General features: G+C 45.8%; 1 protein-coding gene across 7 annotated transcripts in view; it reads left to right on the top strand.

Annotated features, from left to right (window-relative positions):
• Positions 1–15,323, top strand: part of SYT16 (synaptotagmin 16) — a 104,220-nt gene that overhangs the window by 6,346 nt on the left and 82,551 nt on the right. For 2 of the 7 annotated variants that reach the window (XM_064422940.1, XM_064422933.1), the window contains exon 2: positions 202–339. The exons of the other annotated variants lie outside the window; for them this stretch is intronic. The gene's annotated coding sequence lies outside the window, so the exon portion shown is untranslated. The remainder of the gene's footprint in view (positions 1–201; positions 340–15,323) is intronic. 7 annotated transcript variants of the gene reach the window in all.

Raw genomic sequence — 15,323 nt, 5'->3', positions numbered from 1 at the left:
GAACCAACGTTTTCCATCAATAACTTTTGTTGAAAATACTTAAGAAGGTTTGTTGTCTGAAACCCATTTTGCATAACATGCCTTGGTTATGCTTTGTGCTTAAAAACTTTGAGTCAGCCCTGAAGAACAACACAATCACCATAGAAATCACAGAAAATGCTTCATGTGTGCGTGGGTTTTGTCCTCTTTCTTGTTTTGCAGCACTTGAAATCTTCAGAGTTTCTCTCCAGAGGAGCAGATAGAAGGAAAAAAGGAGGTTTTTTTCATTGCCACAAGGACTAGAAGGTTATAGCAGTTGATATTTTTGCCTCATGATTTACTTCAGATCTACACATTTAGGTAAAATACCAATTATTGTTTGATGGAGGTGTAGATTTTAGTTGGTGAAGTTGTGATACTTGCCTTTAAAGTCTTAAAAAGTTGTGCATGCTCCATGAAACGTGCATAGAGTTACAAATTATTTAATTTTCTGGGTGCAAAAATGACTTAAGAATTTCTGTAATTGCATCAACACTGCAATTAGATTTATTGGTCATCATGTGGGGGATACAACTGTGCTGGGAGCCCTGCTGAAAAATGAATCCAGGAGGTTCTGTGGCTGTACTTCAGAGTAAATGCTTGTTGAGATGTTACTGAAGCTGTAGGAGATGAGCTGTACAAATGCTTATAGCGTTTTGCAGCAGTGCTTTGGGTTCTGTTCTGCAGTTTGAACAACTTGGTTTGCTCCCTGCATTTCAGTATAACATTAATAGTTGTTTCCCCAGCTTAACTTGGATTTTGTATGATTGTTGTACCACAGAATTTTCAGTGGCAGCAGAACGCATTCCATGCTGAAGTTGGATGACAGCCTGTAAACAAATGAGGGTGTGTTTCTGTTGCCATGATTTGCTATTGGGAAGTTCTGCTGTGTTTTTTGAGGCAGTTCACAGGGAGGGGTCTGGCAATCTGCTGGTGTTTCTGTCTGTGCTGCTCCTGCTGTGTGTCAGTGCTTGTCCTGCCTGGCTCCAGGAGCCACCCGCCAGTGTTGGCATGGACTGAACCATGGGATGTGCACCTAACTGTGCATTAATTACATATTTGTACATACGTAAGGGACACTTCATGGGTGGAAAATAGTGATCCCACCACCCAGTTACTGAGTCTTGACTGTATGATATTCTCAATTTAGCCCAAATACTGGCACCCTCACCTTTCTCATTACCCAGCAACCCAGGCCACACGACCTGATCTGTCCAAAATGACAAAACAGCCAGAGAGCTTTGATTTAGTAAAGACAAATGAAAGTTGCACCTGCAGGAGGAGCCCTCAAACTGTGCTGTCCATGCTGGTAAAACCCAGTGTGTCCTGCTTTGGTGCTGCTCATGATTTTCTCTTTATCACTGGAGCATTGAAGGTCGAGAGGGGCAGAGGAGGCAGGGGATGTGCTGTTCCTTGCCACTCTGAAAATTGGTTTAGGTATGTCTGAGTCACAGAATGGTTTGTGTTGGAAGGGACCTTAAGGATCATCTTGTTCCAAGTGCCCTGCCATCCCTTTCCACTAGACCAGGCTGTTCCAAGCCCCATTCAACCTGGCCTGGAACATTTCCATGCATGGGGCAGCCACAGCTTCTCTGAACAACCTGGGCCAGGGCCCCAGCACCCTCAGAGCCAAGAATTTCTTCTAAATATCTAATCTAAACCTACTGTCTTTCAGTTTGAAGCCATTACTCCTTGTCTATCACGAATTACCTCCTTCAGGTTCTGTGAAGATGTCAAGGTGACAGTGTTGCCACTTGCTCCCATCCCTGTAAGCTAATGCTGAAAAATCACTAGTTTTAAGTCTCAAAAAGCATACACACCATGACTGACCTTTACTCTGCTCACCTCTGGTTTCCAAATATTTCTCCTGCAAAAACATGAGCTGGAAACAGAAGTGTAAAACAAAGCTGACCTTCTCTTTTGTGCTGACTTGGGTCCAAGTGTTACAGAGACAAGAAAAACAGCAAATAACTTTAATGTGCTAGGAACTCTGGCAACAGAGTCCCCCTTTTAGAGAAAAAGGAATGGATTTAAGGATTCCCAACAGGCAATCTCAAGAGGGGAAAGAGTGATTCTAGTGGGAACATTTGTTTTCCGTGCTTCCACAGCAATGACTCTACAGTCATTTATTTGCCTGCTGAAGGCACAGATCCCCAGAGCTGCTCTTCTCCCTGTTTGCCTTCCCATTGCTTCCTTGCTTTTTTGGTTCAGTTCCTCACCCTCTTCACTTCCCCTGTCTCCCTCCAGGGCAATGGAAAACTGGGAGTTGTGCTTGGCTTACTCAGGGAAGGTTTCCTTCCCAGACACTGCAGAGAGGTCCACGAGGAGCTTTTGTCAGAACAGTCCCACAGAACCAGTAACCTGCCAGGTGTCTCCACGGGAAGCCCTGCAGCCTGTGTGGATTGCTCTAAGTCAATCAGTGTGAGAGGCAGAGCAGCACAGAGGGAGAATGTGCCCCTTTCTTGGGCTGGAAAGAGGAGCCTTCAGACCCCTGAGCTGCTGCCCACGTTCTCTGTGCTTGGCAGCAGCAGCCACTGCAGCATAAGCAAAAAGTCAAGACTGCCTCGGGTCAGGAGACTTCCTCACAATGGAGTTCACAATGGGCTTCTGCTCCTCTGGCTTTTCTCTTTGTCCACTGGACATTTAAAAGGAGCAGCTCCAGCAGGGTGTGCTGAGAGGGAATTCTTCAGGAGGGTCCCACAGGCCAGGGCAGTGAGGATGGTGGGGTTCAGATCCTTCTGGGCAAAGCCAGGACTTCCCCTCGGGGCTGGCCCACCTTGCAGCCATGCTGGAAAGGAAAAGTGCTGCCCACATGATCCCACATGGTGCCTCATCTCTTCAGTAATGGATGATCTCAGCAGGAAACGTAGGCAGAAGTTTCTGTGCTATGGGTTATGGGGAGGATTAGGTATGGAAGAGTTCTGCTGTTTTGGTTCATGCTGTCATGGTTTCTGTGAGCAGGTGGGTGCCCAAGGAATTTTAATGCAAAAAATGTCAGATCCCCTAGGATTAGGTGTCAACTGACTGATGATTTTGAGGAATGAAGTCTTGAATTTGGCACATAAAAATAGCAGCTGCGTGGGACCTTGTCACCGATTTCCTTTGAGAACCAACCCTTTTCCGAGAACTTTAACTTTGGGATTCTGCTGCTGTTCAGTTCTAGTATGTAAATATTCATTCACCAAATCTCACTCTTGTGCACTCTGCCCCCGGTGCCTCCCTGCAGCATTTACTGTGCTAATGGGATGACAATGGGTCACATGTTGCATAATAAGGTGAGGACTGTGAGGCCTGAACTTCACATGGCTGGAAATTTGTCAGTACCAGGATAATCACAAGGTAGCAGCTGTCTTACCCTCTCTTTTTATTTTTCTTTTTGAAACCCACTCCACTTGTTTTATAATTACTTGGGTTCATTATGAGCGCAAAAATAGCTCCTCTATTTAAAGAGAACAGATGGTTTTTCTAATGATTTTTCCTTAAGATTGAATGAATTGTGGTTGAGTCAGAAGCTGCCAGCCCAGAAACGTATGTTTTGATTAGAGAAATACTTGATTAGGTTAATTGAGTGTGACTCAGTGTGATGTACATTTGGCCAACTCAAAATCTTTCCAACTTTGTCTTGGATAGAGGCTGCAGCACATCTCTGAGGACAGAGTAGCAGGGAAGGGAGTGAAGGTGAAGATGGATAAGCCAAAGGGTTGTAACACCTCCAGGAGAGCTGGGAAGCATTTAAAACATGAGGACACATTTGTCCATTCACATCTTGTTCCTGAGGGTGAGGTCTTTGCCAAGAGCAAACTCCTTGCAGTTTCCACCTGAGAGGCCCCTGAACAAGCCAAGCTCAGACCCAGACTGAGAGACAGCTAAGGGTGGTCCTGGGGACCCAGGCTGAGGAGAGGGGCAGGGAGGGTCAGCTGCAGAGTGAGTTTGCCTTTGGGAAGCCCCTGTGTCATGAGAGGGAGCAGGGATTTGGTTACCCTGAGCCTTGGTGGGTTAAAGACTTCAGAGCTGTGTTTGTGACATCCAGGATGTTTCAGCAGACAGGTGATCTTTTCTGCCTTTAATAGAAAAGGAGATAGAGGATCTCCTGAGCAGGCTCAGTGACACTCAAGGTGCTTTAGTTAGGCCATGGAGTGAGTTTAATGTGCTGTAATTTCCATGCAAGCTCAAGCTTGGTGGGACAGGGTACAGCAGAGATGATGTGGAGCTCAGCAAAACAGGTAAATAACCCGAGATTTCAGAGAATAACCCGAAATCTCTGACTTCTTGACTATTTTATGATGTTTGCTGAAGACTAAGAGACTGTGATGCCTCTCTGAGACCTCAGTCCTCTTCCAGACACTGGCATGTAGCCAGAAAAACTCTTAAGAGATGTGTCCTGTGCTCCTTTCCTCTGTGACCAGAAATGGCATGCACAAAATGCAGTCCTTGATGTTCCCACTGTAGTGAAGCTCTTGCTCTGGGTGGTGTTCAGAACCAGCTTCTAGAGATTCTTCCTTTCCTGTGGCTGTGTAAGTCTGAATATAAACTCAAACCTCCTTGAGAGGTGTAGTGGTGTGTTTTTTTTGTTTTATTAGTGTCCCAGCAGCCCTGGTTTTGTAATTCCCAGCATGATTTTAGCAGCTGGGCAGCCATTCTTTTCTCTTTTTTGCTTTTTCCCCCAGTGCTCCTTATTCCTGCTCCCTTTTCCCTGTATGGCTCATGAAGCAGAAATCTCCTTTTCCAGACCTGATCCCACTGTTGCTGCTGTGGGGCTGCCAAGGTCAGCAGGCAGCAGGATGGTGACTCAGCCATGTCTTTGTGCCCTTTGAAGGGATTTTAGTGTGTCTGTGTCCCTTCAGACATGTCCTGCTACGTGCTGGAAATAAATCATCTCGCACAGCATTTGTGCAGTTTGATGTGGGCAGTGACAAACCAAACCAAACAGGTCCTGCCCTCACCTCATCCCCTTCTTGTTGGACTCCTGGATGCTGAGAATTTTAAACTTTCTGTGCTTAAAGGCACAGACCCACAAGAGAACACTGCATTTAGCCTGAGGTCATGGAACAGGCGTCCAAAATTGATTGATAGCACTGGGTTACGGGTGTGTAGTTGGTTAGAGGTGTGTAATATCACAGGGTGGAAAACTTTGAGTCTGGGGTTTTAGAATACAGAAATAAATATGAAGCAAGATGGAGGTTTTAGGGTGGAGACTGGTTGTTCTTCTTTACCTTCTTCCTTCTTCACCTTCTTTTTCCTTCTTCTTCTTCATGGGTTTGGGTGATGTTTTGTAACTGGACAGAAAAGTCCACAGTGCAGGCTTCAAGGGATCAGTTATTGGGTTGAAAGGGAAAATAATCTAGGTGTCCTTTCTTAATTAAATAGCTTAGTCTTAAAAGACCTTGAACAAAAGACAGTTGGCCATTTTGTGCCTTCTAATGAAAAGCTGCAAAACTCATGACAAGAGTTCACTTTCACTGATAAGAAATAACAAACACTGAGTCCAAACATGGAACAACCACCTGGAGTGCCTTCAGTCCAGACCCAGAGAAACCAATACCTTTTTGTGGGCAGAATTGTGTCTTTCAGGACATCAAGGCAGACATCACCTGTGGGGACAGCATGAGGGTGTGAAGCAGGAGGTCTGGAATGATGTGTACAAGATGCTCTGCCAATGCCAGAGGAGAAGGATGAGATGTGCCAGCCCACCTCCTGTTACAAGGGTGATGCAAATGTTTCCCTGTGGCTGTTAGGATGTGATATTGACAGAGAGATTTGATGTAGTTTGATATGTCAGGGTTAAGGTGTGTTTTATCCTCTCCTTGCTGGATTATGAATGGAAAAAATTATTACATTCAGCTGCTTGAAGGTATCTAAGTATGGTAGTGAGCTGTGTTGGAGGATCTTTTATCATGAATCTGAGAGAAAGGAACTAAAACTAATTTAAAATCAAAGCAAAGCACTCACAGGAGCAATATCCATCATTCTCTAGCACTGCACAGAATTTGGATGCAGTAGGTCTGAGTACAGCAATTTTCCATCCTGAAAAGACCAGCTAGATTCCTCATCCTGTGATCTGAGCTACAGGAATAGTTGTGGCTTTGGGGAAAGGAGCAAGTAATTAAAATGACTATATTTATTTTTTCTGTGTTAGAATATTTATTTCTGTTTTTATTATTTTTCATTTTATTATCAATTTTTTATTTTATATTGACAGTCCTTTCTAAAATGCCATAGCTTATTTCATAGATGTGCCTTTCTAAACAGAGGCAGGTGAGATATTGTCCAAAATGCACTGACAACCACCTGAAGAGCTTGAATCAGAATTCTTGTCTTAATTATTGGCCGTGCCTCATGTCTGGTAGAAAGCACTCCCCTCTGTGGTGTCTTCAGAGCCGATTTTGTAAGAATTTTTGCCTCGATGCTGGAATGAGAGAGGCTCTAGAGGGCAGTGCAGCATCCCTGTGATGGCAGTGCCTCCGGATTCGTTCACAGGAATCTTACTCTGCAGGATGATTGCTTAAAATAGATAAAAAGAAGATAGAATTAAGCAGTAGTTTTTGTTGTTTCACAGGGAGATTTGATTGATGAAAATTTTTTGCACCGAGAAGACTTAGCTCTCTTTTTAGAGGAGCTTTGAACATTAGACTGGCTGTACTAATTTTGCAAAGGTTTTAATCTCTTAAAAAAAAAAAGTATTATATTTGTGTAGAATTTAAGGAAACAAACAGACCAAAGCCCATCCCTCCTGTGCACCTAGCAGAGCCCACATAAGAATAATTTGTTCTTTCCCCTTTTCCAGCACAGGCTTATAATGCAACACATCCTTTGCCTGGATGTGCTCCTGTTTCCCTTGAAGGGAGATAAATCAATAAATCATTGTGTCAGCAGAGCACAGCTTGAAGCAACATTTCCTTGCGCTGGAATGTTTTGAATTCACTTCAGGTGGGAGCTGAGATGTGCCACCCACACCTGCCTGCTGATAACATTGCAGGGCAGCATGCAGAATGGCAGGGTGGTGATGGGGGGTGTCTGCAGCCTGCTCCTGCCGTCAGAAGGGGTCAGGAGCTCCTTGCTACCCCACAAACAGCTTATATATGGCTGGCTGATTATTTAATGAGCTTTTGGCATGGATTTTCCCTCTGTGAGAGAGTTCATGTCTCCAGACCGGTCGGGTTGTGCTGCTCATGTGGATGGGATCTTTCAGGGCTGAAATCCTGCAGAGAGGAGTTTGAGGCAGGACTGTGCCCCCAGCACCCCTCTGCAAGGCAGCACACGAGGGATTTCTATCATTTCTATCAAGGTAGCAGAAATTCTTCCAAATTAAACTCGTCTGCCTTTCCCAGCAGGAGGGGGGAGATTATCCCCAGCACTTCCCCTGGGTGAATGCAAAGGATCTGGATGTGGGCTCAGCACTGGGTAACTGATACTTCTGAAATACGTGTTTGTTTGTTTGTTTTCCAAGTAGAGTACATCTTGTTCATCTGTGCAAATCAGAGATGATGAGAGGAAAGGAGGGGCTGTGGATAACTGAGAGGACTTTACATAACTGAGGTGAAAAATAAGATGCTCTCATTTGAACCAGAGGGAAGGAAAATTGCTTATATATACTTCCAGAAGAATCCCTTTAAAAAACCCAACAAACCACAGTGTTTCCTCTCTCCCTTCTATCTGCTTTCTTTATTTTCTTCAGTTCTGGTTTTAAAGAGAAGGTACATGAGACCTACAAATGTCACAGTCCTACTGTGACTTAATTCTCTTTTTCAGCAGTACCTATCCACCTTCTCTACGGTTTTTGGAAGAGCTGCTGCTGGTGGTTTTTGTCCAGGTGAATTGAATAAGCTGCCTGTCAGACCACCCTGGTTTTCAGGCACCAAAATGTAGAATTTTCAAGTAGGAGACCTGTTGGTAACACTTTGTGAATCAGACTGTCTGCTGCCTGATGAATGCTGCATAGCTATTACTGTAGTAGAGATTACTGCTAATTTATGTTTGTACCAATTAATTTCCCTATGTGTTTCCTAATTAAATAAGGTATGACTGTAAAGCAGATTAACACAATGATGCCAAATTCCTGTCTACAGTCTCCTTCTGAACGCAGCTTGTTATTTCCTCTATGGTTTAAAACTGAGCCATGTGTGCTGTCTTCATTTAGATTAAGGAGCAAGAAATCAGCTTAATTTCATACTGTTATTATTTAAGACTGCTTTGATTTTTCGGAGAAGGGAGATAGCCAAAGGGCTTAATGCCATTGAATTGATGTGCTGCAAGTTCTTGTCATTAGCATTTCTTTTGTGTGCAGCTCCTTTAAGATAAGGGACATCTTTTCTGCTCGCTGTTCTCACACCATTCCTTTGCCTGCCTGATGCTCCAGGTGTTCAGAAGTGGATAAATAATAGGGAGGAGGGATTTTATTTTTTCTAAAATTTGACAGTCAGAATATGCTTGTTGGCTTTTAAATACAGTGGTGCTTTTTATTGCCCTTTCCCCCCCGAGAGGTTTGGCCTCCCGTTAATGGGGGTGATCTGCAGTGAACTTGGCTGAATTCTGCCTGTTTTAGCAACAAGAGGTAAAGCCCTCAATACTCTAAGGAAAAGTTCAGAAACTCAGAATAGATTCAGCATAAGCAGTGCCTGGGCACACAGAAAGTTAATTGTTCTGCTAATGAGAGAGAATTCTGCCTCCCTCAGCTGGGTCAGTTGGGAATGTAGAAAAGCAAACATGATGACTCTGGGCCCTAAAGCTTCTGCTGGTGTCACTGCTTTTGTAATTCTTGCCCTTGCAAGGTCTGGAGTTTAATGTTCCCTCTCTTTATGTACTCTCATTAAAGCTGTGCTCATGGCTTGTGGGCTGGATCTGATGGAACCATCACAGCTCCCCGACTTCACTGGCATTACTTTCTACACAGGAAGATCTTACCAAGGTTTTAAAACCAATTTCAGTTCACTTGAGCAAGTTGTGAGGGCTGCTCCTCACCTGCTGGAGCCACAGGTGTGTGCCAGCTTCAGAGAAAATCTGAGCAAGAAGGGGAAAGGCAAAGCTGGCAGCAGTGCTGGGGAAGGCACAGCAAGGTCTTGCTCAGCACACTTATTCCTCAGACAATGCTGGCTGTTCCAGGGCTGAGAGAATGACTTTTTTTTGTCTAACTTGTGAGAAAGCCAGCCCTGAGCTGTGTGGCAGCAGGGCACAGCCTGGCAGGAAAGCTCCTTTCCATTGCTGAGCAGGGCACATGGGGGACACAGGGAGAGAAGCTGATGCTGAGGATGGGACAGGGAGACCTCTTGGTGCTGGGTCCTTTTCCAGAGAGCACAGAGCCGTCTGAGCTCTGCTGGGATGGTGTGAATTGCTGCTGCTACCTGAGAAAGTGCAAGACAGGCACTGGTGGGCGTCAGGAATGCGAAATCTCCCTGAGACCTGACAAGTCTGTCGCGGTTTTGCCAAGATGGAAAGGCTGGCTCCTGGCTCATCCCTGAACCTGTCCGCCAGTGCCATGGAGGATGGGAGCCACAAGGGATCCTGGGGGGCTCTAGACATTTGCAGGTGCTTTAGGGCGTGCCTGCCCTGCAGTTTGATGCAGTCACTGCTAGCTCGGTGTGTGGGAGTGGGAAGAGACAGAAGGACCTGCCTGGCACTCGGCAGAAGGTGGATGTGCCATCCTTGAAGCACTGGCAAACTCAGGCAGATAATCGTTGAGGTGAACTATCCAAGTGTGGGGACACGAGGCTTGACTCCATTTTCCTCAGAAAGTTGATTTATTATGTTATATAATATATTAAAATACTACATTAAAACAATATTAAAAGAACAGAGAAGAAAGATCAGAAGGCTACAAAGAACAAGAGTAGAATAAAATAGAATGCATAACAAAGTCTTGTGACTGCTCACAGCCTTGGCACAAGTGGCTGTGACTGGTCACCAATTGAAAACAATCCACATAGACCAATGGAAGATGCATTTATTGCATTCCACAGCAGCAGATAGTTATTGTTTACATTTCTTTCTTGAAGCTCTCAGCTCCTCAAGACGGGGAAAATCCTAGCAGAGGATTTTTCATAAAATATCATAACTACAGATAATGAAGTTTTCCAGTCTGTCCCTGGGGCTGTGGAGGGGAAGGGTGCCTGCAGCCAGAGGTAAATCTCTCTGGGCAGCACCTCATCTCGAATCTCTCTGGGCAGCACCTCATCTCTGACAGCAAGCAGTGCCTGTAGCAGCACAGGAGCAGGGCTGCCATGAGAGCTGCTTCTCCTTTCGTGATTTCACCCAGCTTTCACAGCCTGCAGCTCAGTCATGAGCACATCTGCTTCCAGCTCCTGCCAGGCTGCTCCACCAGGATGCAGGGATGCAAACTGCAGGCAGGCAAGGTCACACTGCTTTCCTGTAAATGGCAGGCAAAGTGTGCAAAGTGTAATGGATAATTCCATGATGTCAACGACCAGAAGCAAACGTCTCGCAGGGTGTAATTGGTTTCCCTATAGTGTCAAGTGCTTTTATGTGTTCAGCATAAATATCTTTGCATTGATTGGGAGAAGAAGGTAAAAATCGATGATTTACAACACTGAAGTGCTTAGAACATGACATTAAAATGACTCTGAGAGACTTAGCTCATAGGGGACATAGTAAATACTCCAGAGGTGCAGGAAATGAAGAGACTCTTCCCAGGTCCTGAAACCAAGCAATAAATTTGATAGATGCTGTGTTTCTCTGCCTAATGGGTTTTAATACTGACTTTCTTTTTGTAGAATTGCTCTCTTTTTTGTTGTTTAGTTGTTGTTATTTTTCACTCTTATTTGTTTGGACGTTTAGTACCCCAGGCTAATTGGAGACATTTTTATTTTCATGAGGAAACTCTACAGCTTGAGCAAAGTGGGAAACAAATCCTGTTCTGCTGGCTTTGTACACTAAGCACCAGGAGTGTGTCCTGAATTATGAGTGCTGAGGAGCACAGATAATCACAGAAAATAAAGCTGGAAGGACCACGGATCCATCCCTTTGCCCCACATCCAGATGAATCATATCCTACTCACTGCTGACAGATTTCCTTGCTACAATTTTAGCACAGAGATCAGATAATCTTCATTGTATTAATAGTGATTTTTTTTATCCCCTTTCTTTGTATCTCCTTGTGTCACATGCTTTCTACAGGCTTTTTGCTTTTTTGTTTGGGTTTTGGGGTTTTTTGGTGGGTTTTTTTTTGTTGTTGGTTTTTTTGGTGGTTTTTTTTTTTGGTTTGTGTTTTGGTTTTTTTTTTTTTTTTTTTTTTTTACTAGGCCTTTAAATTGTCCCTTTTCTTACCCCCAGTAAGCTACCAGACATGAGATGCAGTCACAGCACTTTGATTCCTCCCAGTCTAGAAAATAAGACACAGTGGTTTTTGATGGAAGTATTTACATGCTGCTTTGGTACTTTTGTATTAGTCAGGAGAATCCTAACTGTCTTTCAGTGCTGGCAGCAGCTCGTGTGATGAGCTGTTCCCTGGAGAGGATGAATGCTCTGAGCTTCCTAAGGGCTTGCAGCCTCTTGTCTGGGAATCTCAGCTTGAGTTTGGGCTTTAAGGTAGAAGGAAAAAAAAAGGCAAATTAAGGCTGAAAGATTCCAGCTCTGCCTGGTACAGGAGGCTGTGTGATGAAGTGTGCAAATGGATTGCTGGTGTGCTTAGCTGGAATTCAGATAATTCAGATGCTTGCATTTATGTGAGGGGTACCAAGCAAGGTGTCCCCGAGGTGCTCTGCTGGCCCTGTGCATCAATATCAGCAAAAGGCAGCACAGAGCTTTACTCTGTTCTTGAAATATCTGTGTGTAACAAGGGCAGGAAGCCACAGGAAGAGAATTGACAATGATATTTTCAAGAATTTTCACTAAGATTGCATGCAGCTACCTGCAGACACAAGGTGAAGCATCAGCTACATCCAGTGTCACTTCCTTCCTCAAACCTAAAATGAGGAAGGAAAAACTGTTTGCTCAGGACTTTCTGCCTCTTCAGTGCACAGGTCTGACTTGACTTTGGCTGCCTGCTCTAATTGCTGTTTAATGAAAAAGCTGTAAAACCCTGTGGAACAGCCAATAAATCAGCAATGTGTAAGGAAAATTTAAAAAGCGTGTGCATTCCCAAAGTGACATGAGAACAACAGGGGATGTGATAACCTGAGATCTTCTGACCTTTTAACCCCCAAATCTCTGTGGGAACTCCTGTTTTTCCACCTGGCTGTTGGCAGAATTGATGATTTCTGTCTCACCATCTCCTCAGCCGTGCAGTGCCTTTGAATCCAGTCCAGCCCAGCTCCTGTGCCAGGCAGGCTGCTGTGGGTAGTGCTGACTGCACACTCTGCCCAGCCCTGCCAGGAAATTGCTGCCCTAGCGTGAGGCCAGGAATTGTTAAGTTTTTAAGGAACAAGTCAAGGCTGTTGCTGAACTGGGGGTAGAAACACGCTGTGAACTGAAATAATTAACACAGCTTTGATCGCAGAAGTAGGCATTGCTTTGTCTGTGGCTTTGTATAAAGTTAAAGGAAAAAGTGAAAGGTGTTAATGGTGCCTCTTCATTAACCTAATCCTTCAGGGTGGCAAATTAGGTCCTGGTTTCAGTCCCTGCCACCAGCTTTGGTGTGGAGCCTGCTCCTGTGCCTTTCCCACTGCTCCTGCTACCTTTTGGTTTGGAAATGAGTGATGCTGGATCACTGGGTGGAACAGCTCAAAGCACAGCTTGGGTGGTCCTGGTGAAGAACAATCAAGCAACGGTGACCTTGTGCTGGATGAGCATCTGGCATGGCACGTGTCACCCCATCCCTCTGTGCGGCCACCGCTCGGGATTGCCAAACACCAGCCCAGACATGAATGTCTGCTGAGCCCGGGGTCAATTCCCATGCCAAGGGCTGATCCTACAGGACGTGGCAGTGTGGGCTGCAGGTGTCGCCTGGAGGCAGCCAAAGCCCATGTTCTGTGTGCTGCCCTGCTGGGAAGGTGAATCACAGAATCACAGAATAATGAGGTTGGAAGAGACCTCTTAAGATCATCAAGTCCAACCTATGCCCTAACATCTCAACTAGACTATAGCACCAAGTGCCATGTCCAGTCTTTTTTTAAACACATCCAGAGATGGTGATTCCACCACCTCCCTGGGAAGACAATTCCAGTGCTTTATTATTCTTTCAGTGAAAAATTTTTTCCTAATATCTAACCTATACCTTCCCTGACGTAGCTTGAGACTGTGTCCCCTTGTTCTGTCAGTTGCTGCCCGGTGGAAGAGACCGACCCCCACCTGTCTACAGCCTCCCTTCAGGAAGGTGTAGAGAGCAATAAGGTCACCTCTGAGCCTCCTCTTCTCCAGGCTAAACAACCCCAGTTCCTTCAAACGTTCCTCGTAGGGCTTGTTTTCCAAGCCCCTCACCAGCCTCGTTGCTCTCCTCTGGACACGCTCAAGCATCTCAACATTCTTCCTAAATTGAGGGGCCCAGAACTGGACACAGTACAGGCAGTGCCTGCAGCTGCAGGGTCATGCTGGGGGGTTGTAGATGTGTGCTGCTGCTGCTGAGGGGTGAGCAGAAAGCTTCTGCCCACTGTCCAGGCACAGACCCTGCTCAGCAGCAGTGGTGAGGGCTCTGCGGCTGCTCTGGGAAGGTGCAGGGCCTGCTGGGGTTAGTGGGGTTGCTGCAGACGCCAGTGATCCCCTTGGCAAGCCCCACCACCCCAAGCTGTGCCACCCTGGCCAGCAGAGCAATTCCTGCCTGGTCTGAGCAGTGATCTGGCCTGTCACTGCAGCAGCAGCTCCTGGGTGCCACAAAATGTGCTTTTGGGTCTCTGCAGGGGAGTGAGAGGGGTCATTCTGGTTCCTCCTTTTCTGCCCTGTCAAGGGAGCTGCAAGGCCCATTCCTGTGAGTGTCTTGGCCATTTTAATAAGCCAGGTGTGCAATGGGTTGGCTCATTTGTATTTGATTTAATGGAAAGAGTAGAAGAAAATCTTCTTTATCCAATACTCTGTTTTTATTCTGTCTGTCATCACCTGCTGCTCACTCCATGTGTCTTTCACAAGCCATGGGTGGCCAGGCTGGGACCACAATCCCCACATTGCTTTCCTTCCTCCCTCTCCTGCACGCCCTTGTAGGAGCCCTAGAGAGGGAGAATCACTGTGCAAGCACACAGCCCTGACTGGGGACATCTGCTCAAGCAAAGAGTAAGCAGAAACAGTAATTATTGCAAAGCTGCTGAGGGTTTGGGAGAATGGGAGTGGCAGATGAGGACCTTGGTGTCCCATGGTGGCTGTGTGAGGGCTCTGGGGTGTCACTGCCCCAGGCAGAGCAGCCCCAGCAGCAGCAGGCAGCATTCCCTGTGGGCACAGCTCCTGGCTGTCCCTGCAGACCCGTGGGGGAAGCAGAGGGAAAAGCGGAGCCAGCGCCTGTCCCGCTTCCCTGCCAGCTCCTGCCAAGGGCAGAGGCAGCACAGATGCTGCTGGTGGAGGGCATCTGCTTTGGAAGGGCACAGAGATCCTGTGCAGGCACTCAGCATCCACCGAGCCTGTCTGGAAGGCTTGGCTGGAGGAAATGAGGTTAGCAGAAGCAGAAGTTTCTACAGCTTGCCTCACCAAGCGACGGCCCAAGTTGGCCCAGGATGCTGGAAACCACTTTTTAGCCTGGGCACTCCTCCATCTCCATCCAATCTGTGCAGCCACACAGCTAAAGAGCAGGAATGTGACTTTCCCTGGACCTGTCTTGTAGAAGGTAAAGCGCCATATGGAAGCTGATGGCTCAACCTGCCTGCAAAAGGTATCTGAAGAGAGAGAGGGAACACAGGCCCGCATCTTTAAAGATAAAGAAGAGTGTGTGGGTGCCATTTCCTCAGCAACTGAAGCTGTTGCAGTGTCTGATCTGTCTGCGGTTTCAGTCTCTCTTCTACAGCATTTCTGCCAAGGGGGCAGCTGGGAAGAACTTTTGCTCCATAATAAATTTTCAAGGGAGATTAGATATGAGATCAGAATGTGGTTTTTTATTGTTTATTTCATATTTTGTCACCACATGCTGATTTTTTTGAGATTTGATATTTTTGGTTTTGTCCATAAGATTTCTGCTTTGAACTCAGGAAACACATTCCTTATACAGCCTTAGGTGTGGTTTGGTTTTGGTCTTTTTTTTAAAATTTTATTTTATTTTCATCACTCTCTCTCTTTTCCTGATTCATGTTTTATTATAATCCCCCCTCCTGTTTTACAGCACCTTAATTTGAGGCTCTTGAGACTCAGCTATCTAACATAGAAAGCTTTCTGCAGGCAGAAATCCATGGGAAGTATGGGCACTTAGAACTTAGGAAACTTGAATCTCAAGGTGGACAGAC

This window comes from Passer domesticus, chromosome 6, assembly GCF_036417665.1.
Source record: "Passer domesticus isolate bPasDom1 chromosome 6, bPasDom1.hap1, whole genome shotgun sequence".
In the NCBI taxonomy this organism is placed as follows: Eukaryota; Metazoa; Chordata; class Aves; order Passeriformes; family Passeridae; genus Passer; species Passer domesticus.
Note: the sequence above shows the minus strand (reverse complement) of the source record. Positions and strands in the feature narration are given on the sequence as shown.